Source organism: Crinia signifera, chromosome 1, assembly GCF_055691185.1.
Source record: "Crinia signifera chromosome 1, ASM5569118v1, whole genome shotgun sequence".
Lineage (NCBI taxonomy): Eukaryota > Metazoa > Chordata > Amphibia > Anura > Myobatrachidae > Crinia > Crinia signifera.
In genome coordinates this window covers 472,887,973-472,913,616 of record NC_139217.1, presented here as the reverse complement: position 1 = coordinate 472,913,616, position 25,644 = coordinate 472,887,973, and the positions used below count along the sequence as shown (strand labels likewise).

General features: G+C 52.0%; 1 protein-coding gene across 4 annotated transcripts in view; it reads left to right on the top strand.

The window, feature by feature from the left end:
- IL11RA (interleukin 11 receptor subunit alpha) overlaps positions 1-25,644 on the top strand; it is a 174,064-nt gene that overhangs the window by 51,204 nt on the left and 97,216 nt on the right. Inside the window, exon 1 of one of the 4 annotated variants that reach the window (XM_083155433.1) lies at positions 11,379-11,608. The exons of the other annotated variants lie outside the window; for them this stretch is intronic. The gene's annotated coding sequence lies outside the window, so the exon portion shown is untranslated. Of the gene's footprint in view, positions 1-11,378; positions 11,609-25,644 lie in introns of those variants that run through there. 4 annotated transcript variants of the gene reach the window in all.

Below are 25,644 nucleotides of genomic sequence, written 5' to 3'. Positions count from 1 at the left end.
GACATGGATGTTGCGCTGGGAATATATTCACCCAAAACAGGTTCCAATCTAAATACTGGCAATAATGACAACATTAATATTAGTAAGGTTAATAAAATTGAAAGACAGTCGAGTGGAGAGTAATTAATAAAGCATTTTATATTAGTCAAATGTGTAAAAATACATAAAAATTTCTTATACCATTTAATGAATATAGGAACATACAAGTACCGGCCGATACACAATAAAAAGAAAATAGAAAAAAATCTAAAAATGATGTAAGGGGATAAGAAAAATTGGAATAATTTGTAAAAAATGGGGTTAAAAGTGCGTTTTTTAGTTTCCTGGATGGATTTTAATTGATGCTCCACTAAATTGCAGTCATAGAGAGCATCATTTAAACAATGTATCCATTCCCTGGGGAGATTGCTGAGATGGCAACTGTAGCTACTTCCCATAGTACCTTGTTTTGTAGGCAGCGTCTGCCCGGGTTCAAGTCAGCTCCCGTGTGCCGGCCGGCGTTAGATGGATGAAGGGATTTGCAGACTGACGCGTTTCCCCGTCTTCGTCTGTCGGCGGCTTTATCAAATATCAGAATAGGTGGCAAGCATATCGAGCCACCGTGCCCGCAAGAGGCTTTGTTGCGCTCGCCATGTTGTCTCAGTCCGGCCAGTCAGGATCCGGACATCGGGCTAATGACTGTCGGAACCCTGTACCACACCCTTGGTAAAAGCCCCGACTCTCCAAGCCCAAGGGGGCGGATGCCAATGTACCTGTGATTAGATACAGACGTACCATGTGAGACGCTTCCTTACATGTCTCCCCTGCGTCTGTTCCCAGCGTGACTTGTGTGGCGTGTGCCTCTGCGCTCGGTACACTATTATACTCCCTCTCCGCGTCTACTGGGATGGTAATGGATGAACAAGTCAGTTTCCAAGAAAAAATCATAAAAAAACGTATGTTGCCTGTTTGACCTGTCGACATTTTAAATATCAGTATTTTTACCATGACGACACTATGAATGTCGGTATGTCGTCAGTGGTGGTCAGTAATTTGACTGCCGGGAATTTGACTATAAATAAAATTGACTACTTCTGTATGAGGTAACATTGCAGTCATTGATCAATGTGCCCCTAACTGGCAGCTGTTTCCACTAATAAACGTTCCGAGCGTTTCTCAGGGACTGCTGTTCTTTCCCTTTGTTCCAGCCCAAGTGCCATCGTTTGTTGTCAGTGTACCCTGCCCCGACGTGGCAGACTGGCCTTGGCACCAAGTGGCACTTCCAGCCCGATCTGTGCCTATTGCCAGGCGTCATGTGAGGAGTTGGGGTACATTGCCAACACTGCGAGTCCCATTCCCCGAAGCAGGGGGCACATCCAGCAATGTGGGTACCCGACGGCAGCTGGCATCTGCTTCCAATCACCAGTACATTGCAGATACTGGGCAGAGTTATCCAGGGAGAGGGGGGGGGGGGGGCATCGTCCCAGAGCCATAAGCGTTCATGGATATTATATATAGTGGGTGCAGGGCGTGCACTCATTTTTGTCAGTGGTGGGGCACCTAAAAAGAACAATTCAGGGGACGGGTCCCAGTGACATCACCACACAAGCTCCGTCCTGTCTTAAGATGCCCAGGATCCACAGGGTTAATTTTCGGCTTTGCAGGGGCAGACCAAGGATTAAATATGGTGTCTGTCAGCGTTGGGCCGCCCTCACCTGGTACCATTGGGAACACAGCCGCACCTGATACTGAGCCGGTTTATATGAACAATGCGAGTACAGGGGATCGGATTGGGTCACCGGTGAATTTCAGTGGGTTAAATAGGGTTGGTTTTGCTGCACTGAAACACTAGTTTTATTATTATTATAACAGTTTCTTATATAGCGCACACATATTCCACATCGCTGTACAGAGAATATTTGAACATTCACATCAGTCCCTGCCCCAGTGGAGCTTACAATCTATATTCCCTACCACATGTACACGCACACACAGACATTCTAGGGTTCATTTTTTGGGAGCCAATTAACCTACCAGTATATAGTTGGGATGTGGGAGGAAACCGGAGTACCCGGAGGAAACCCACACAAACACGGGGAGAATATACAAACTCCGCACAGTTAGAGCCATGGTGGGAATGGAACCCATGACCTCAGTGCTGTGATCCGTGCTGCCCATGTAGTCACCAATTAGTGGCTCGTATAGGTCTCAGCACTATAGCCCGATGGGTTTAGCGTCTCATTCTGCCATACATGTACTTGGCAAGTTAGGGGGCCAGATTCTGTAAGCTTCAAAAGTGATAAAATGGAGAGTGATAAACAGCCAACCAATAAGCTCCTACCTGCCAGGTCACAGACTGTGTTTGAAAAATGTCAGACAGGAGCTGATTGGCTGGCTGTTTATCATTCTCCATTTTATCACTTTTGAAGCTTAGAGAATCTGGCCCCTAGTGAGATGTGACAGTCCCGCCACTTGTGGCCTGTGTATTGCTTCTGCTAGTGTGCTGCTGATGCCGATGTCGCGCCTGCTTTACTGCCGACATGCAGCCGACATACCTCAGAGATCTGTACGTGGGCAGGAATACGTTCACAATGCATCAATTTGTCACCATCTTCTCCATAATCTGACGGCGCAGTTTTTATTTTTTTAAATATATTGTGAAATGCAAAACTCCTTTATATCTTATCCTATGGAACGTAAGTGCAGTCGTGTTGTGGGGGCTGATTTCCTGCCGCACGTCAGTAAATACGGTCACTGTATTTCTTATTGACAGTTTCTGTGGAACGCAGATGATAAAGAGGAACACCAATAGGGAATCATTGCTGTAGTCACTGTTTCTGCAGAACTCAGCTGATACGGAGCACTTTCCCAGGAAGAGGCGCTGTCATTATACTCCGTGACAATAGTAATAGACGGCCAGTGTCCCGGAAAAGGACTCCTCTCTCTCTCTCTCTCTTTTTGCTAATACCCCTTTTACACCACCGCTGACCCGGGTCCACAAGGGAAAAACCTGGGTTTTTGTGGCTTTGTAAAAGGGGGAGAAGTCTTTCCCTGATTCTTTGACATACCCAGAATGAAGTTCCGTGATTATTTACCATTTCTCATATAGCGCAGCAGATTCCGTTGTGTGTGCTTCGCTCTCTACTGGAAGCAACTGCTAATGATTTTATGGAATATACATACTACAGTATACAGGTATATTATGTGATTTATTACTTACCGCTCAAAATAAGAAGATTTGCAGGAATTTCTAGAACTTTTTTATCGGTTCCAAAAACATCCAGGGCTGAATGTGTAAGGTAATGAGGTGCAAGTAAATGTGAGCGAGTGCGGTCATGTTAGAGTGTCAGGCGGAGAAATAGAATGTTTTTTTTGCTGGCGAATGGGGACAGTGAATATCAATAGTGTTTGCGCTTTTAAGTTTTTTAAATGCTTTTGAATTGTTTCACAATGTAAATAGTGTGATAGGATGGGACTGGTAGATACACGGTAAGTGGCTGTCTGAGCATCGTGTAGTAGTGCCACTCATCGTGTAGTAGTGCCACTCATCGTGTAGTAGTGCCACTCATCGTGTAGTAGCGACACTCATCGTGTAGTAGCGACACTCATCGTGTAGTAGCGACACTCATCGTGTAGTAGCGACACTCATCGTGTAGTAGCGCCACTCATCGTGTAGTAGCGCCACTCATCGTGCAGTAGCGCCACTCATCGTGCAGTAGTGCCACTCATCGTGCAGTAGTGCCACTCATCGTGCAGTAGTGCCACTCATCTTGTAGTAGTGCCACTCATCATGTAGTAGTGACACTTATGGTGTAGTAGTGGCACTCAGCTGTGTAGTAGTGACACTCATCATGTAGTAGTGACACTCATCATGTAGTAGTGACACTCATCGTGTAGTAGTGACACTCATCATGTAGTAGTGACACTCATCATGTAGTAGTGACACTCATCGTGTAGTAGTGACACTCATCGTGTAGTAGTGACACTCATTGTGTCGTAGTGACACTCATCGTGTAGTAGTGACACTCATCGTGTAGTAGTGACACTCATCGTGTAGTAGTGACACTCATTGTGTAGTAGTGACACTCATTGTGTAGTAGTGACACTCATCGTGTAGTAGTGACACTCATCGTGTAGTAGTGACACTCATCGTGTAGTAGTGACACTCAGTGGTGTAGTAGTGACACTTATGGTGTAGTAGTGGCACTCAGCTGTGTAGTATTGACACTCATCGTGTAGTAGTGACACTCATCGTGTAGTAGTGACACTCATCGTGTAGTAGTGACACTCAGTGGTGTAGTAGTGACACTCAGTGGTGTAGTAGTGACACTCATCATGCAGTAGTGACACTCATCGTGTAGTAGTGACACTTATGGTGTAGTAGTGACTCTCAGCTGTGTAGTAGTGACACTTATGGTGTAGTAGTGACTCTCAGCTGTGTAGTAGTGACACTTATGGTGTAGTAGTGACTCTCAGCTGTGTAGTAGTGACACTTATGGTGTAGTAGTGGCACTCAGCTGTGTAGTAGTGACACTCATCATGTAGTAGTGACACTCATCATGTAGTAGTGACACTCATCGTTTAGTAGTGACACTCATTGTGTAGTAGTGACTCTCAGCTGTGTAGTAGTGACACTCATCGTGTAGTAGTGACACTCAGTGGTGTAGTAGTGACACTTATGGTGTAGTAGTGGCACTCAGCTGTGTAGTAGTGACACTCATTGTGTAGTAGTGACACTCAGTGGTGTAGTAGTGACACTTATGGTGTAGTAGTGGCACTCAGCTGTGTAGTAGTGACACTCAGTGGTGTAGTAGTGACACTTATGGTGTAGTAGTGGCACTCAGCTGTGTAGTAGTGACACTCAGTGGTGTAGTAGTGACACTTATGGTGTAGTAGTGACACTCATCGTGTAGTAGTGACACTCAGTGGTGTAGTAGTGACACTTATGGTGTAGTAGTGGCACTCAGCTGTGTAGTAGTGACTCTCAGCTGTGTAGTAGTGACACTTATGGTGTAGTAGTGGCACTCAGCTGTGTAGTAGTGACACTCATCGTGTAGTAGTGACACTTATGGTGTAGTAGTGGCACTCAGCTGTGTAGTAGTGACACTCAGTGGTGTAGTAGTGACACTTATGGTGTAGTAGTGGCACTCAGCTGTGTAGTAGTGACACTCATCATGTAGTAGTGACACTCATCATGTAGTAGTGACACTCATCGTTTAGTAGTGACACTCATTGTGTAGTAGTGACTCTCAGCTGTGTAGTAGTGACACTCATCGTGTAGTAGTGACACTCAGTGGTGTAGTAGTGACACTTATGGTGTAGTAGTGGCACTCAGCTGTGTAGTAGTGACACTCATTGTGTAGTAGTGACACTCAGTGGTGTAGTAGTGACACTTATGGTGTAGTAGTGGCACTCAGCTGTGTAGTAGTGACACTCAGTGGTGTAGTAGTGACACTTATGGTGTAGTAGTGGCACTCAGCTGTGTAGTAGTGACACTCAGTGGTGTAGTAGTGACACTTATGGTGTAGTAGTGACACTCATCGTGTAGTAGTGACACTCAGTGGTGTAGTAGTGACACTTATGGTGTAGTAGTGGCACTCAGCTGTGTAGTAATGACTCTCAGCTGTGTAGTAGTGACACTTATGGTGTAGTAGTGGCACTCAGCTGTGTAGTAGTGACACTCATCGTGTAGTAGTGACACTTATGGTGTAGTAGTGGCACTCAGCTGTGTAGTAGTGACTCTCAGCTGTGTAGTAGTGACTCTTATGGTGTAGTAGTGACTCTCAGCTGTGTTGTAGCGCCACTCATCGTGTAGTAGTGCCACTCATCGTGTAGTAGTGACACTCATCGTGCAGTAGTGCCACTCATCGTGCAGTAGTGCCACTCATCGTGCAGTAGTGCCACTCATCGTGCAGTAGTGACACTTATGGTGTAGTAGTGACACTCATTGTGTAGTAGTGACACTCATCATGTAGTAGCGACACTCATCGTGTAGTAGCGACACTCATCGTGTAGTAGCGCCACTCATCGTGCAGTAGTGCCACTCATCGTGCAGTAGTGCCACTCATCGTGCAGTAGCGCCACTCATCGTGTAGTAGCGCCACTCATCGTGCAGTAGTGCCACTCATCGTGCAGTAGTGCCACTCATCGTGCAGTAGTGCCACTCATCGTGCAGTAGTGCCACTCATCTTGTAGTAGTGCCACTCATCATGTAGTAGTGACACTTATGGTGTAGTAGTGGCACTCAGCTGTGTAGTAGTGACACTCATCATGTAGTAGTGACACTCATCATGTAGTAGTGACACTCATCGTGTAGTAGTGACACTCATTGTGTCGTAGTGACACTCATCGTGTAGTAGCGCCACTCATCGTGTAGTAGCGACACTCATCGTGTAGTAGTGACACTCATCGTGTAGTAGTGACACTCATTGTGTAGTAGTGACACTCATTGTGTAGTAGTGACACTCATTGTGTAGTAGTAGAGACACTCATTGTGTAGTAGTGACACTCATTGTGTAGTAGTGACACTCATTGTGTAGTAGTGACACTCATTGTGTAGTAGTGACACTCATCGTGTAGTAGTGACACTCAGTGGTGTAGTAGTGACACTTATGGTGTAGTAGTGACACTTATGGTGTAGTAGTGACACTCATCGTGTAGTAGTGACACTCATCGTGTAGTAGTGACACTCATCGTGTAGTAGTGACACTCATTGTGTAGTAGTGACACTCATCGTGTAGTAGTAGAGACACTCATTGTGTAGTAGTGACACTCATTGTGTAGTAGTGACACTCATTGTGTAGTAGTGACACTCATCGTGTAGTAGTGACACTCATCGTGTAGTAGTGACACTCAGTGGTGTAGTAGTGACACTTATGGTGTAGTAGTGACTCTCAGCTGTGTAGTAGTGACACTCAGTGGTGTAGTAGTGACACTTATGGTGTAGTAGTGGCACTCAGCTGTGTAGTAGTGACACTCATCGTGTAGTAGTGACACTCATCGTGTAGTAGTGACACTCATCGTGTAGTAGTGACACTCATCGTGTAGTAGTGACACTCAGTGGTGTAGTAGTGACACTCAGTGGTGTAGTAGTGACACTTATGGTGTAGTAGTGACTCTCAGCTGTGTAGTAGTGACACTCATCGTGTAGTAGTGACACTCAGTGGTGTAGTAGTGACACTTATGGTGTAGTAGTGGCACTCAGCTGTGTAGTAGTGACACTCAGTGGTGTAGTAGTGACACTTATGGTGTAGTAGTGACACTCATCGTGTAGTAGTGACACTCAGTGGTGTAGTAGTGACACTTATGGTGTAGTAGTGGCACTCAGCTGTGTAGTAGTGACACTCATTGTGTAGTAGTGACACTCAGTGGTGTAGTAGTGACACTTATGGTGTAGTAGTGGCACTCAGCTGTGTAGTAGTGACACTCAGTGGTGTAGTAGTGACACTTATGGTGTAGTAGTGGCACTCAGCTGTGTAGTAGTGACACTCAGTGGTGTAGTAGTGACACTTATGGTGTAGTAGTGACACTCATCGTGTAGTAGTGACACTCAGTGGTGTAGTAGTGACACTTATGGTGTAGTAGTGGCACTCAGCTGTGTAGTAGTGACTCTCAGCTGTGTAGTAGTGACACTTATGGTGTAGTAGTGGCACTCAGCGTGTAGTAGTGACACTCATCGTGTAGTAGTGACACTCAGTGGTGTAGTAGTGACACTTATGGTGTAGTAGTGACTCTCAGCTGTGTAGTAGTGACACTCAGTGGTGTAGTAGTGACACTTATGGTGTAGTAGTGGCACTCAGCTGTGTAGTAGTGACACTCATCGTGTAGTAGTGACACTCATCGTGTAGTAGTGACACTCATCGTGTAGTAGTGACACTCATCGTGTAGTAGTGACACTCAGTGGTGTAGTAGTGACACTCAGTGGTGTAGTAGTGACACTTATGGTGTAGTAGTGACTCTCAGCTGTGTAGTAGTGACACTCATCGTGTAGTAGTGACACTCAGTGGTGTAGTAGTGACACTTATGGTGTAGTAGTGGCACTCAGCTGTGTAGTAGTGACACTCAGTGGTGTAGTAGTGACACTTATGGTGTAGTAGTGACACTCATCGTGTAGTAGTGACACTCAGTGGTGTAGTAGTGACACTTATGGTGTAGTAGTGGCACTCAGCTGTGTAGTAGTGACACTCATTGTGTAGTAGTGACACTCAGTGGTGTAGTAGTGACACTTATGGTGTAGTAGTGGCACTCAGCTGTGTAGTAGTGACACTCAGTGGTGTAGTAGTGACACTTATGGTGTAGTAGTGGCACTCAGCTGTGTAGTAGTGACACTCAGTGGTGTAGTAGTGACACTTATGGTGTAGTAGTGACACTCATCGTGTAGTAGTGACACTCAGTGGTGTAGTAGTGACACTTATGGTGTAGTAGTGGCACTCAGCTGTGTAGTAGTGACACTCATCGTTTAGTAGTGACACTTATGGTGTAGTAGTGGCACTCAGCTGTGTAGTAGTGACTCTCAGCTGTGTAGTAGTGACACTCATCGTGTAGTAGTGCCACTCATCGTGTAGTAGTGCCACTCATCGTGCAGTAGTGCCACTCATCATGCAGTAGTGCCACTCATCGTGCAGTAGTGCCACTCATCGTGCAGTAGTGCCACTCATCTTGTAGTAGTGACACTTATGGTGTAGTAGTGGCACTCAGCTGTGTAGTAGTGACACTCATCATGTAGTAGTGACACTCATCATGTAGTAGTGACACTCATCGTGTAGTAGTGACACTCATCGTGTAGTAGTGACACTCATCGTGTAGTAGTGACACTCATCGTGTAGTAGTGACACTCATCGTGTAGTAGTGACACTCATTGTGTAGTAGTGACACTCATTGTGTAGTAGTAGAGACACTCATTGTGTAGTAGTGACACTCATTGTGTAGTAGTGACACTCATTGTGTAGTAGTGACACTCATCGTGTAGTAGTGACACTCATCGTGTAGTAGTGACACTCAGTGGTGTAGTAGTGACACTTATGGTGTAGTAGTGGCACTCAGCTGTGTAGTAGTGACACTCATCGTGTAGTAGTGACACTCATCGTGTAGTAGTGACACTCATCGTGTAGTAGTGACACTCAGTGGTGTAGTAGTGACACTTATGGTGTAGTAGTGACTCTCAGCTGTGTAGTAGTGACACTCATCGTGTAGTAGTGACACTCAGTGGTGTAGTAGTGACACTTATGGTGTAGTAGTGGCACTCAGCTGTGTAGTAGTGACACTCATCATGTAGTAGTGACACTCATCATGTAGTAGTGACACTCATCGTTTAGTAGTGACACTCATTGTGTAGTAGTGACTCTCAGCTGTGTAGTAGTGACACTCATCGTGTAGTAGTGACACTCATCGTGTAGTAGTGACACTCAGTGGTGTAGTAGTGACACTTATGGTGTAGTAGTGGCACTCATTGTGTAGTAGTGACACTCATTGTGTAGTAGTGACACTCATCGTTTAGTAGTGACACTCATTGTGTAGTAGTGACTCTCAGCTGTGTAGTAGTGACACTCATCGTGTAGTAGTGACACTCAGTGGTGTAGTAGTGACACTTATGGTGTAGTAGTGGCACTCATTGTGTAGTAGTGACACTCATTGTGTAGTAGTGACACTCATCGTGTAGTAGTGACACTCATCGTGTAGTAGTGACACTCAGTGGTGTAGTAGTGACACTTATGGTGTAGTAGTGGCACTCAGCTGTGTAGTAGTGACACTCATCGTGTAGTAGTGACACTCATCGTGTAGTAGTGACACTCATCGTGTAGTAGTGACACTCAGTGGTGTAGTAGTGACACTTATGGTGTAGTAGTGACTCTCAGCTGTGTAGTAGTGACACTCATCGTGTAGTAGTGACACTCAGTGGTGTAGTAGTGACACTTATGGTGTAGTAGTGGCACTCAGCTGTGTAGTAGTGACACTCATCATGTAGTAGTGACACTCATCATGTAGTAGTGACACTCATCGTTTAGTAGTGACACTCATTGTGTAGTAGTGACACTCATTGTGTAGTAGTAGAGACACTCATTGTGTAGTAGTGACACTCATTGTGTAGTAGTGACACTCATTGTGTAGTAGTGACACTCATCGTGTAGTAGTGACACTCATCGTGTAGTAGTGACACTCAGTGGTGTAGTAGTGACACTTATGGTGTAGTAGTGGCACTCAGCTGTGTAGTAGTGACACTCATCGTGTAGTAGTGACACTCATCGTGTAGTAGTGACACTCATCGTGTAGTAGTGACACTCAGTGGTGTAGTAGTGACACTTATGGTGTAGTAGTGACTCTCAGCTGTGTAGTAGTGACACTCATCGTGTAGTAGTGACACTCAGTGGTGTAGTAGTGACACTTATGGTGTAGTAGTGGCACTCAGCTGTGTAGTAGTGACACTCATCATGTAGTAGTGACACTCATCATGTAGTAGTGACACTCATCGTTTAGTAGTGACACTCATTGTGTAGTAGTGACTCTCAGCTGTGTAGTAGTGACACTCATCGTGTAGTAGTGACACTCAGTGGTGTAGTAGTGACACTTATGGTGTAGTAGTGGCACTCAGCTGTGTAGTAGTGACACTCATTGTGTAGTAGTGACACTCAGTGGTGTAGTAGTGACACTTATGGTGTAGTAGTGACTCTCAGCTGTGTAGTAGTGACACTCAGTGGTGTAGTAGTGACACTTATGGTGTAGTAGTGGCACTCAGCTGTGTAGTAGTGACACTCAGTGGTGTAGTAGTGACACTTATGGTGTAGTAGTGACACTCATCGTGTAGTAGTGACACTCAGTGGTGTAGTAGTGACACTTATGGTGTAGTAGTGGCACTCAGCTGTGTAGTAGTGACTCTCAGCTGTGTAGTAGTGACACTTATGGTGTAGTAGTGGCACTCAGCTGTGTAGTAGTGACACTCATCGTGTAGTAGTGACACTTATGGTGTAGTAGTGGCACTCAGCTGTGTAGTAGTGACTCTCAGCTGTGTAGTAGTGACACTTATGGTGTATTAGTGATTCTCAGCTGTGTAGTAGTGACACTTATGGTGTAGTAGTGGCACTCAGCTGTGTAGTAGTGACTCTCAGCTGTGTAGTAGTGACACTTATGGTGTATTAGTGATTCTCAGCTGTGTAGTAGTGACTCTTATGGTGTAGTAGTGACTCTCAGCTGTGTGGTAGTGACACTCAGTAGTGCAGCAGTGACATTTAGCGGTGTAGTAGTGACAATAAGTAAGTTTGCACTACTGTCACACATGGCAGTGTGAAGCAGCGTAGTGCTGTGTAGTAGTAGTGTCAGCAATGTGTGTGTGTTTGGAGGAGGAGGGGACTGGACTGGCTGCCAGGAGAGAGGGATTTGGCAGTGCGCCCCAGCTGCACCTCTCCTGTGCTCTTGGTTGGAGCTGAGACGGAGGGATAATGTTTCAGTCCTGCAGGGAGGGGGTCTGGCGCTGGGGGTGCAGCAGCCTGGCCGGGTACCGATCGCTCTCATATTTCTATTTTTCTTCTTAATTTGCTCTGAGTTTTTTGAGTTTTTCCAAAGCAGAGAAGAAGTGTGCAGCCGACACGGGACCCACGATGATGTGCATCAGGGGGGACTGTATGGGGAGGTGAAGGTAAGGTGACCAGTATTAGGGGACAGGGACTGATGTGCAGCAGGGGGGACTGTATGGGGAGGTGAAGGTAAGGCGACCAGTATTAGGGGACAGGGACTGATGTGCAGCAGGGGGGACTGTATGGGGAGGTGAAGGTAAGGTGACCAGTATTAGGGGACAGGGACTGATGTGCAGCAGAGGGGACTGTATGGGGAGGTGAAGGTAAGGCGACCAGTATTAGGGGACAGGGACTGATGTGCAGCAGGGGGGACTGTATGGGGAGGTGAAGGTAAGGTGACCAGTATTAGGGGACAGGGACTGATGTGCAGCAGGGGGGACTGTATGGGGAGGTGAAGGTAAGGTGACCAGTATTAGGGGACAGGGACTGATGTGCAGCAGGGGGGACTGTATGGGGAGGTGAAGGTAAGGTGACCAGTATTAGGGGACAGGGACTGATGTGCAGCAGAGGGGACTGTATGGGGAGGTGAAGGTAAGGCGACCAGTATTAGGGGACAGGGACTGATGTGCAGCAGGGGGGACTGTATGGGGAGGTGAAGGTAAGGTGACCAGTATTAGGGGACAGGGACTGATGTGCAGCAGGGGGGACTGTATGGGGAGGTGAAGGTAAGGCGACCAGTATTAGGGGACAGGGGCTGATGTGCAGCAGGGGGGACTGTATGGGGAGGTGAAGGTAAGGCGACCAGTATTAGGGGACAGGGACTGATGTGCAGCAGGAGGACTCTATGGGGAGGGGAAGGTAAAGTGACCAGTATTAGGGGACAGGGACTGATGTGCAGCAGGGGGGACTGTATGGGGAGGGGAAGGTAATGCGAGCAGTATTAGGGGACAGGGACTGATGTGCAGCAGGGGGGACTGTATGGGGAGGGGAAGGTAAGGTGACCAGTATTAGGGGACAGGGACTGATGTGCAGCAGGGGGGACTGTATGGGGAGGTGAAGGTAAGGTGACCAGTATTAGGGGACAGGGACTGATGTGCAGCAGAGGGGACTGTATGGGGAGGTGAAGGTAAGGCGACCAGTATTAGGGGACAGGGACTGATGTGCAGCAGGGGGGACTGTATGGGGAGGGGAAGGAAGCGAGCAGTATTAGGGGACAGGGACTGATGTGCAGCAGGGGGGACTGTATGAGGAGGGAAGGTAAGGTGACCAGTATTAGGGGACAGGGACTGATGTGCAGCAGGGGGGACTGTATGGGGAGGGAAGGTAAGGTGACCAGTATTAGGGGACAGGGACTGATGTGCAGCAGGGGGGACTGTATGGGGAGGTGAAGGTAAGGTGACCAGTATTAGGGGACAGGGACTGATGTGCAGCAGAGGGGACTGTATGGGGAGGTGAAGGTAAGGCGACCAGTATTAGGGGACAGGGACTGATGTGCAGCAGGGGGGACTGTATGGGGAGGGGAAGGAAGCGAGCAGTATTAGGGGACAGGGACTGATGTGCAGCAGGGGGGACTGTATGAGGAGGTGAAGGTAAGGTGACCAGTATTAGGGGACAGGGACTGATGTGCAGCAGGGGGGACTGTATGGGGAGGTGAAGGTAAGGTGACCAGTATTAGGGGACAGGGGCTGATGTGCAGCAGGAGGGACTGTATGGGGAGGTGAAGGTAAGGGGACCAGTATTAGGAGACAGGGACTGATGTGCAGCAGGGGGGACTGTATGGGGAGGTGAAGGTAAGGTGACCAGTATTGGGGGACAGGGACTGATGTGCAGCAGGAGGACTCTATGGGGAGGGGAAGGTAAGGTGACCAGTATTAGGGGACAGGGGCTGTTGTGCAGCAGGGGGGACTCTATGGTGAGGGGAAGGTAAGGCGACCAGTATTAGGGGACAGGGACTGATGTGCAGCAGGGGGGACTGTATGGTGAGGGGAAGGTAAGGTGACCAGTATTAGGGGACAGGGACTGATGTGCAGCAGGAGGACTCTATGGGGAGGGGAAGGTAAGGCGACCAGTATTAGGGGACAGGGACTGATGTGCAGCAGGGGGGACTGTATGGGGAGGGGAAGGTAAGGGGACCAGTATTAGGGGACAGGGGCTGATGTGCAGCAGAGGGGACTGTATGGGGAGGTGAAGGTAAGGTGACCAGTATTAGGGGACAGGGGCTGATGTGCAGCAGGGGGGACTGTATGGGGAGGTGAAGGTAAGGCGACCAGTATTAGGGGACAGGGGCTGGTGTGCAGCAGGGGGGACTCTATGGTGAGGGGAAGGTAAGGCGACCAGTATTAGGGGACAGTGACTGATGTGCAGCAGGGGGGACTGTATGGGGAGGTGAAGGTAAGGTGACCAGTATTAGGGGACAGGGGCTGATGTGCAGCAGGAGGGACTGTATGGGGAGGTGAAGGTAAGGGGACCAGTATTAGGAGACAGGGACTGATGTGCAGCAGGGGGGACTGTATGGGGAGGTGAAGGTAAGGTGACCAGTATTAGGGGACAGGGACTGATGTGCAGCAGGAGGACTCTATGGGGAGGGGAAGGTAAGGTGACCAGTATTAGGGGACAGGGGCTGTTGTGCAGCAGGGGGGACTCTATGGTGAGGGGAAGGTAAGGCGACCAGTATTAGGGGACAGGGACTGATGTGCAGCAGGGGGGACTGTATGGGGAGGTGAAGGTAAGGTGACCAGTATTAGGGGACAGGGACTGATGTGCAGCAGGAGGACTCTATGGGGAGGGGAAGGTAAGGCGACCAGTATTAGGGGACAGGGACTGATGTGCAGCAGGGGGGACTGTATGGGGAGGGGAAGGTAAGGGGACCAGTATTAGGGGACAGGGGCTGATGTGCAGCAGAGGGGACTGTATGGGGAGGTGAAGGTAAGGTGACCAGTATTAGGAGACAGGGACTGATGTGCAGCAGGGGGGACTGTATGGGGAGGTGAAGGCAAGGTGACCAGTATTAGGGGACAGGGGCTGATGTGCAGCAGGGGGGACTCTATGGGGAGGTGAAGGTAAGGTGACCAGTATTAGGGGACAGGGGCTGATGGGCAGCAGGGGGACTGTATGGGGAGGTGAAGGTAAGGTGACCAGTATTAGGGGACAGGGACTGATGTGCAGCAGGGGGGACTGTATGGGGACGGGAAGGTAAGGTGACCAGTATTATGGGACAGGGACTGATGTGCAGCAGGGGGACTGTATGGGGAGGGGAAGGTAAGGTGACCAGTATTAGGGGACAGGGACTGATGTGCAGCAGGGGGGACTGTATGGGGAGGTGAAGGTAAGGTGACCAGTATTAGGGGACATGGACTGATGTGCAGCAGGGGGGACTGTATGGGGAGGTGAAGGTAAGGTGACCAGTATTAGGTGACAGGGACTGATGTGCAGCAGGGGGGACTGTATGGGGACGGGAAGGTAAGGTGACCAGTATTAGGGGACAGGGACTGATGTGTAGCAGGGGGGACTGTATGGGGAGGTGAAGGTAAGGTGACCAGTATTAGGGGACAGGGACTGATGTGCAGCAGGGGGGACTGTATGGGGAGGTGAAGGTAAGGTGACCAGTATTAGGGGACAGGGGCTGATGTGCAGCAGGGAGGACTGTATGGGGAGGTGAAGGTAAGGTGACCAGTATTAGGGGACAGGGACTGATGTGCAGCAGGGGGGACTGTATGGGGAGGTGAAGGTAAGGTGACCAGTATTAGGGGACAGGGACTGATGTGCAGCAGGGGGGACTGTATGGGGAGGGGAAGGTAAGGCGACTAGTATTAGGGGACAGGGACTGATGTGCAGCAGGAGGGACTGTATGGGGAGGTGAAGGTAAGGCGACCAGTATTAGGGGACAGGGACTGATGTGCAGCAGGGGGGACTGTATGGGGAGGGGAAGGTTTGGTGACCAGTATTAGGGGACATGGACTGATGTGCAGCAGGAGGGACTGTATGGGGAGGTGAAGGTAAGGTGACCAGTATTAGGGGACAGGGACTGATGTGCAGCAGGGGGGGACTGTATGGGGAGGGGAAGGTAAGGCGACCAGTATTAGGGGACAGGGACTGATGTGCAGCAGGAGGGACTGTATGGGGAGGTGAAGGTAAGGTGACCAGTATTAGGGGACAGGGACTGATGTGCAGCAGGAGGGACTGTATGGGGAGGGGAAGGTAAGGTGACCAGTATTAGGGGACAGGGGCTGATGTGCAGCATGGGGACTGTATGGGGAGGGGAAGGTAAGGTGATCAGTATTAGGGGACAGGGGCTGATGTGCAGCAGGGGGGACTCTATGGTGAGGTGAAGGTAAGGTGACCAGTATTAGGGGACAGGGACTGATGTGCAGCAATGGGGACTGTATGGGGAGGGGAAGGTAAGGTGATCAGTATTGGGGACAGTGACTGATGTGCAGCAGGGGGGACTGTATGGGGACGGGAAGGTAAGGTGACCAGTATTAGGGGACAGGGACTGATGTGTAGCAGGGGGGACTGTATGGGGAGGGGAAGGTAAGGTGACCAGTATTAGGGGACAGTGACTGATGTGCAGCAGGGGGGACTGTATGGGGACGGGAAGGTAAGGTGACCAGTATTAGGGGACAGGGACTGATGTGTAGCAGGGGGGACTGTATGGGGAGGTGAAGGTAAGGTGACCAGTATTAGGGGACAGGGACTGATGTGCAGCAGGGGGGACTGTATGGGGAGGTGAAGGTAAGGTGACCAGTATTAGGGGACAGGGGCTGATGTGCAGCAGGAGGACTGTATGGGGAGGTGAAGGTAAGGTGACCAGTATTAGGGGGACAGGGGCTGATGTGCAGCAGGAGGGACTGTATGGGGAGGGGAAGGTAAGGTGACCAGTATTAGGGGACAGGGGCTGATGTGCAGCAGGGGGGACTGTATGGGGAGGGGAAGGTAAGGCGACCAGTATTAGGGGACAGGGACTGATGTGCAGCAGGGGGGACTGTATGGGGAGGGGAAGGTAAGGCGACCAGTATTAGGGGACAGGGACTGATGTGCAGCAGGGGGGACTGTATGGGGAGGTGAAGGTAAGGTGACCAGTATTAGGGGACAGGGACTGATATGCAGCAGGGGGACTGTATGGGGAGGTGAAGGTAAGGTGACCAGTATTAGGGGACAGTGACTGATATGCAGCAGGGGGACTGTATGGGGAGGGGAAGGTAAGGCGACCAGTATTAGGGGACAGGGACTGATGTGCAGCAGGGGGGACTGTATGGGGAGGGGAAAGGTAAGGTGACCAGTATTAGGGGACAGGGACTGATGTGCAGCAGGGGGGACTGTATGGGGAGGTGAAGGCAAGGTGACCAGTATTAGGGGACAGGGACTGATGTGCAGCAGGGGGGACTGTATGGGGAGGTGAAGGTAAGGTGACCAGTATTAGGGGACAGGGACTGATGTGCAGCAGGAGGACTCTATGGGGAGGGGAAGGTAAGGTGACCAGTATTAGGGGACAGGGGCTGTTGTGCAGCAGGGGGGACTGTATGGGGAGGGGAAGGTAAGGTGATCAGTATTAGGGGACAGGGACTGATGTGCAGCAGGGGGGACTCTATGGGGAGGGGAAGGTAAGGTGATCAGTATTAGGGGACAGGGACTGATGTGCAGCAGGGGGGACTGTATGGGGAGGTGAAGGTAAGGTGACCAGTATTAGGGGACAGGGACTGATGTGCAGCAGGAGGACTCTATGGGGAGGGGAAGGTAAGGTGACCAGTATTAGGGGACAGGGACTGATGTGCAGCAGGGGGGACTGTATGGGGAGGTGAAGGTAAGGTGACCAGTGTTAGGGGACAGGGGCTGATGTGCAGCAGGGGGGACTGTATGGGGAGGGGAAGGTAAGGTGACCAGTATTAGGGGACAGGGACTGATGTGCAGCAGGGGGGACTGTATGGGGAGGTGAAGGTAAGGTGACCAGTATTAGGGGACAGGGGCTGTTGTGCAGCAGGGGGGACTGTATGGGGAGGGGAAGGTAAGGTGACCAGTATTAGGGGACAGGGACTGATGTGCAGCAGGAGGGACTGTATGGGGAGGTGAAGGTAAGGTGACCAGTATTAGGGGACAGGGGCTGATGTGCAGCAGGGGGGACTCTATGGGGAGGTGAAGGTAAGGTGACCAGTATTAGGGGACAGGGACTGATGTGCAGCAGGAGGACTCTATGGGGAGGTGAAGGTAAGGTGACCAGTATTAGGGGACAGGGACTGATGTGCAGCATGGGGACTGTATGGGGAGGGGAAGGTAAGGTGACCAGTATTAGGGGACAGGGACTGATGTGCAGCAGGGGGGACTGTATGGGGAGGGGAAGGTAAGGTGACCAGTATTAGGGGGACAGGGGCTGATGTGCAGCAATGGGGACTGTATGGGGAGGGGAAGGTAAGGTGACCAGTATTAGGGGACAGGGACTGATGTGCAGCAGGGGGGACTGTATGGGGAGGGGAAGGTAAAGTGACCAGTATTAGGGGACAGGGACTGATGTGCAGCAGGGGGGACTGTATGGGGAGGGGAAGGTAAGGTGACCAGTATTAGGAGACAGGGACTGATGTGCAGCAGTGGGGACTGTATGGGGAGGTGAATGTAAGGGGACCAGTATTAGGGGGACAGGGGCTGATGTGCAGCAATGGGGACTGTATGGGGAGGGGAAGGTAAGGAGATCAGTATTAGGGGACATGGCCTGATGTGCAGCAGGGGGGACTGTATGGGGAGGGGAAGGTAAGGTGACCAGTATTAGGGGACAGGAACTGATGTGCAGCAGGGGGACTGTATGGGGAGGGGAAGGTAAGGCGACCAGTATTAGGGGACAGGGACTGATGTGCAGCAGTGGGGACTGTATGGGGAGGTGAATGTAAGGGGACCAGTATTAGGGGACAGGGACTGATGTGCAGCAGTGGGGACTGTATGGGGAGATGAAGGTAAGGTGACCAGTATTAGGGGGACAGGGGCTGATGTGCAGCAATGGGGACTGTATGGGGAGGGGAAGGTAAGGAGATCAGTATTAGGGGACATGGCCTGATGTGCAGCAGGGGGGACTGTATGGGGAGGGGAAGGTAAGGTGACCAGTATTAGGGGACAGGAACTGATGTGCAGCAGGGGGGACTGTATGGGGAGGGGAAGGTAAGGCGACCAGTATTAGGGGACAGGGACTGATGTGCAGCAGTGGGGACTGTATGGGGAGGTGAATGTAAGGGGACCAGTATTAGGGGACAGGGACTGATGTGCAGCAGGGGGGACTGTATGGGGAGGGGAAGGTAAGGCGACCAGTATTAGGAGACAGGGACTGATGTGCAGCAGGGGGGACTGTATGGGGAGGGGAAGGTAAGGCGACCAGTATTAGGAGACAGGGACTGATGTGCAGCAGGGGGGACTGTATGGGGAGGGGAAGGTAAGGCGACCAGTATTAGGAGACAGGGACTGATGTGCAGCAGGGGGGACTGTATGGGGAGGTGAAGGTAAGGTGACCAGTATTAGGGGACAGGGACTGATGTGCAGCAGGGGGGACTGTATGGGGAGGGGAAGGTAAGGTGACCAGTATTAGGGGGACAGGGGCTGATGTGCAGCAGGGGGGACTGTATGGGGAGGGGAAGGTAAGGTGACCAGTATTAGGGGACAGGAACTGATGTGCAGCAGGGGGGACTGTATGGGGAGGTGAAGGTAAGGTGACCAGTATTAGGGGACAGGGACTGATGTGCAGCAGGGGGGACTGTATGGGGAGGGGAAGGTAAGGTGACCAGTATTAGGGGGACAGGGGCTGATGTGCAGCAGGGGGGACTGTATGGGGAGGGGAAGGTAAGGTGACCAGTATTAGGGGACAGGGACTGATGTGCAGCAGGGGGGACTCTATGGGGAGGGGAAGGTAAGGTGACCAGTATTAGGGGACAGGGGCTGATGTGCAGCAGGAGGACTGTATGGGGAGGGGAAGGTAAGGTGACCAGTATTAGGGGACAGGGACTGATGTGCAGCAGGGGGGACTGTATGGGGAGGGGAAGGTAAGGTGACCAGTATTAGGGGACAGGGACTGATGTGCAGCAGGGGGGACTGTATGGGGAGGGGAAGGTAAGGTGACCAGTATTAGGGGACAGGGGCTGATGTGTAGCATGGGGACTGTATGGGGAGGGGAAGGTAAGGTGACCAGTATTAGGGGACAGGGACTGATGTGCAGCAGGAGGGACTGTATGGGGAGGGGAAGGTAAGGTGACCAGTATTAGGGGACAGGGACTGATGTGCAGCAGGAGGGACTGTATGGGGAGGTGAAGGTAAGGTGACCAGTATTAGGGGACAGGGGCTGATGTGCAGCATGGGGACTGTATGGGGAGGGGAAGGTAAGGTGACCAGTATTAGGGGACAGGGACTGATGTGCAGCAGGGGGGACTGTATGGGGAGGGGAAGGTAAGGTGATCAGTATTAGGGGACAGGGGCTGATGTGCAGCAGGGGGGACTCTATGGTGAGGTGAAGGTAAGGTGACCAGTATTAGGGGACAGGGACTGATGTGCAGCAATGGGGACTGTATGGGGAGGGGAAGGTAAGGTGACCAGTATTAGGGGACAGTGACTGATATGCAGCAGGGGGGACTGTATGGGGAGGGGAAGGTAAGGTGACCAGTATTAGGGGACAGGGACTGATGTGCAGCAGGGGGGACTGTATGGGGAGGTGAAGGTAAGGTGATCAGTATTAGGGGACAGGGACTGATGTACAGCAGGGGGACTCTATGGTGAGGGGAAGGTAAGGTGACCAGTATTAGGGGACAGGGGCTGATGTGTAGCATGGGGACTGTATGGGGAGGTGAAGGTAAGGTGACCAGTATTAGGGGACAGGGACTGATGTGCAGCAGAGGGGACTGTATGGGGAGGTGAAGGTAAGGCGACCAGTATTAGGGGACAGGGACTGATGTGCAGCAGGGGGGACTGTATGGGGAGGGGAAGGAAGCGAGCAGTATTAGGGGACAGGGGCTGATGTGCAGCAGGGGGGACTGTATGGGGAGGGGAAGGTAAGGCGACCAGTATTAGGGGACAGGGACTGATGTGCAGCAGGGGGGACTGTATGGGGAGGGGAAGGAAGCGAGCAGTATTAGGGGACAGGGACTGATGTGCAGCAGGGGGGACTGTATGAGGAGGTGAAGGTAAGGTGACCAGTATTAGGGGACAGGGACTGATGTGCAGCAGGGGGGACTGTATGGGGAGGTGAAGGTAAGGTGACCAGTATTAGGGGACAGGGGCTGATGTGCAGCAGGAGGGACTGTATGGGGAGGTGAAGGTAAGGGGACCAGTATTAGGAGACAGGGACTGATGTGCAGCAGGAGGGACTGTATGGGGAGGGGAAGGTAAGGGGACCAGTATTAGGAGACAGGGGCTGATGTGCAGCAGGAGGGACTCTATGGGGAGGGGAAGGTAAGGAGATCAGTATTAGGGGACAGGGGCTGATGTGCAGCAGGAGGGACTGTATGGGGAGGGGAAGGTAAGGGGACCAGTATTAGGGGACAGGGACTGATGTGCAGCAGGGGGGACTGTATGGGGAGGGGAAGGTAAGGCGACCAGTATTAGGAGACAGGGACTGATGTGCAGCAGGGGGGACTGTATGGGGAGGGGAAGGTAAGGCGACCAGTATTAGGAGACAGGGACTGATGTGCAGCAGGGGGGACTGTATGGGGAGGGGAAGGTAAGGCGACCAGTATTAGGAGACAGGGGCTGATGTGCAGCAGGAGGGACTGTATGGGGAGGGGAAGGTAAGGTGACCAGTATTAGGGGACAGGGGCTGATGTGTAGCAGGAGGGACTCTATGGGGAGGGGAAGGTAAGGTGACCAGTATTAGGGGACAGGGACTGATGTGCAGCAGGGGGGACTGTATGGGGAGGGGAAGGTAAGGCGACTAGTATTAGGGGACAGGGACTGATGTGCAGCAGGAGGGACTGTATGGGGAGGTGAAGGTAAGGCGACCAGTATTAGGGGACAGGGACTGATGTGCAGCAGGGGGGACTGTATGGGGAGGGGAAGGTTTGGTGACCAGTATTAGGGGACATGGACTGATGTGCAGCAGGAGGGACTGTATGGGGAGGTGAAGGTAAGGTGACCAGTATTAGGGGACAGGGACTGATGTGCAGCAGGGGGGACTGTATGGGGAGGGGAAGGTAAGGCGACTAGTATTAGGGGACAGGGACTGATGTGCAGCAGGAGGGACTGTATGGGGAGGTGAAGGTAAGGCGACCAGTATTAGGGGACAGGGACTGATGTGCAGCAGGGGGGACTGTATGGGGAGGGGAAGGTTTGGTGACCAGTATTAGGGGACATGGACTGATGTGCAGCAGGAGGGACTGTATGGGGAGGTGAAGGTAAGGTGACCAGTATTAGGGGACAGGGACTGATGTGCAGCAGGGGGGGACTGTATGGGGAGGGGAAGGTAAGGCGACCAGTATTAGGGGACAGGGACTGATGTGCAGCAGGAGGGACTGTATGGGGAGGTGAAGGTAAGGTGACCAGTATTAGGGGACAGGGACTGATGTGCAGCAGGAGGGACTGTATGGGGAGGGGAAGGTAAGGTGACCAGTATTAGGGGACAGGGGCTGATGTGCAGCATGGGGACTGTATGGGGAGGGGAAGGTAAGGTGATCAGTATTAGGGGACAGGGGCTGATGTGCAGCAGGGGGGACTCTATGGTGAGGTGAAGGTAAGGTGACCAGTATTAGGGGACAGGGACTGATGTGCAGCAATGGGGACTGTATGGGGAGGGGAAGGTAAGGTGATCAGTATTGGGGACAGGGACTGATGTGCAGCAGGGGGACTGTATGGGGAGGGGAAGGTAAGGTGACCAGTATTAGGGGACAGGGACTGATGTGCAGCAGGGGGGACTGTATGAGGAGGTGAAGGTAAGGTGATCAGTATTAGGGGACAGGGACTGATGTGCAGCAGGGGGGACTGTATGAGGAGGTGAAGGTAAGGTGATCAGTATTAGGGGACAGGGACTGATGTGCAGCAGGGGGACTGTATGGGGAGGGGAAGGTAAGGTGACCAGTATTAGGGGACAGGGACTGATGTGCAGCAGGAGGGACTCTATGGGGAGGGGAAGGTAAGGTGACCAGTATTAGGGGACAGGGACTGATGTGCAGCAGGGGGGACTGTATGGGGAGGGGAAGGTAAGGCGACTAGTATTAGGGGACAGGGACTGATGTGCAGCAGGAGGGACTGTATGGGGAGGTGAAGGTAAGGTGACCAGTATTAGGGGACAGGGACTGATGTGCAGCATGGGGACTGTATGGGGAGGGGAAGGTAAGGTGACCAGTATTAGGGGACAGTGACTGATATGCAGCAGGGGGGGGGGACTGTATGGGGAGGGGAAGATAAGGCGACCAGTATTAGGGGACAGGGGCTGATGTGTAGCATGGGGACTGTATGGGGAGGGGAAGGTAAGGGGACCAGTATTAGGAGACAGGGACTGATGTGCAGCAGGAGGGACTGTATGGGGAGGTGAAGGTAAGGTGACCAGTATTAGGGGACAGGGACTGATGTGCAGCAGGAGGGACTCTATGGGGAGGGGAAGGTAAGGTGACCAGTATTAGGGGACAGGGACTGATGTGCAGCAGGGGGGACTGTATGGGGAGGGGAAGGTAAGGCGACTAGTATTAGGGGACAGGGACTGATGTGCAGCAGGAGGGACTGTATGGGGAGGTGAAGGTAAGGCGACCAGTATTAGGGGACAGGGACTGATGTGCAGCAGGGGGGACTGTATGGGGAGGGGAAGGTTTGGTGACCAGTATTAGGGGACATGGACTGATGTGCAGCAGGGGGACTGTATGGGGAGGTGAAGGTAAGGTGACCAGTATTAGGGGACAGGGGCTGATGTGTAGCATGGGGACTGTATGGGGAGGGGAAGGTAAGGGGACCAGTATTAGGAGACAGGGACTGATGTGCAGCAGGAGGGACTGTATGGGGAGGGGAAGGTAAGGTGACCAGTATTAGGGGACAGGGACTGATGTGCAGCAGGGGGGACTGTATGGGGAGGTGAAGGTAAGGGGACCAGTATTAGGGGACAGGGGCTGATGTGCAGCAGGGGGGACTGTATGGGGAGGTGAAGGTAAGGTGACCAGTATTAGGGGACAGGGACTGATGTGCAGCAGGGGGACTGTATGGGGAGGTGAAGGTAAGGCGACCAGTATTAGGGGACAGGGGCTGATGTGTAGCATGGGGACTGTATGGGGAGGGGAAGGTAAGGTGACCAGTATTAGGGGACAGGGGCTGATGTGTAGCATGGGGACTGTATGGGGAGGGGAAGGTAAGGGGACCAGTATTAGGAGACAGGGACTGATGTGCAGCAGGAGGGACTGTATGGGGAGGTGAGGTAAGGTGACCAGTATTAGGGGACAGGGGCTGATGTGCAGCAGGAGGGACTCTATGGGGAGGGGAAGGTAAGGTGACCAGTATTAGGGGACAGGGGCTGTTGTGCAGCAGGGGGGACTCTATGGTGAGGGGAAGGTAAGGCGACCAGTATTAGGGGACAGGGACTGATGTGCAGCAATGGGGACTGTATGGGGAGGGGAAGGTAAGGTGACCAGTATTAGGGGACAGGGACTGATGTGCAGCAGGGGGGACTGTATGGGGAGGGGAAGGTAAGGCGACTAGTATTAGGGGACAGGGACTGATGTGCAGCAGGAGGGACTGTATGGGGAGGTGAAGGTAAGGTGACCAGTATTAGGGGACAGGGACTGATGTGCAGCAGGAGGGACTGTATGGGGAGGGGAAGGTAAGGTGACCAGTATTAGGGGACAGGGGCTGATGTGCAGCAGGGGGGACTCTATGGGGAGGGGAAGGTAAGGTGACCAGTATTAGGGGACAGGGACTGATGTGCAGCAGGAGGGACTGTATGGGGAGGGGAAGGTAAGGTGACCAGTATTAGGGGACAGGGGCTGATGTGCAGCAGGGGGGACTGTATGGGGAGGGGAAGGTAAGGTGATCAGTATTAGGGGACAGGGGCTGATGTGCAGCAGGGGGGACTCTATGGTGAGGTGAAGGTAAGGTGACCAGTATTAGGGGACAGGGGCTGATGTGCAGCAATGGGGACTGTATGGGGAGGGGAAGGTAAGGTGATCAGTATTGGGGACAGGGACTGATGTGCAGCAGGGGGACTGTATGGGGAGGGGAAGGTAAGGTGACCAGTATTAGGGGACAGTGACTGATGTGCAGCAGGGGGGACTGTATGGGGAGGGGAAGGTAAGGCGACCAGTATTAGGGGACAGGGACTGATGTGCAGCAGTGGGGACTGTATGGGGAGGTGAATGTAAGGGGACCAGTATTAGGGGACAGGGACTGATGTGCAGCAGGGGGGACTGTATGGGGAGGGGAAGGTAAGGCGACCAGTATTAGGAGACAGGGACTGATGTGCAGCAGGGGGGACTGTATGGGGAGGGGAAGGTAAGGCGACCAGTATTAGGAGACAGGGACTGATGTGCAGCAGGGGGGACTGTATGGGGAGGGGAAGGTAAGGCGACCAGTATTAGGAGACAGGGACTGATGTGCAGCAGGGGGGACTGTATGGGGAGGTGAAGGTAATGTGACCAGTATTAGGGGACAGGGACTGATGTGCAGCAGGGGGGACTGTATGGGGAGGGGAAGGTAAGGTGACCAGTATTAGGGGGACAGGGGCTGATGTGCAGCAGGGGGGACTGTATGGGGAGGGGAAGGTAAGGTGACCAGTATTAGGGGACAGGAACTGATGTGCAGCAGGGGGGACTGTATGGGGAGGTGAAGGTAAGGTGACCAGTATTAGGGGACAGGGACTGATGTGCAGCAGGGGGGACTGTATGGGGAGGTGAAGGTAAGGTGACCAGTGTTAGGGGACAGGGGCTGATGTGCAGCAGGGGGGACTGTATGGGGAGGGGAAGGTAAGGTGACCAGTATTAGGGGGACAGGGGCTGATGTGCAGCAGGGGGGACTGTATGGGGAGGGGAAGGTAAGGTGACCAGTATTAGGGGACAGGGACTGATGTGCAGCAGGGGGGACTCTATGGGGAGGGGAAGGTAAGGTGACCAGTATTAGGGGACAGGGGCTGATGTGCAGCAGGGGGGACTGTATGGGGAGGGGAAGGTAAGGTGACCAGTATTAGGGGACAGGGGCTGATGTGCAGCATGGGGACTGTATGGGGAGGGGA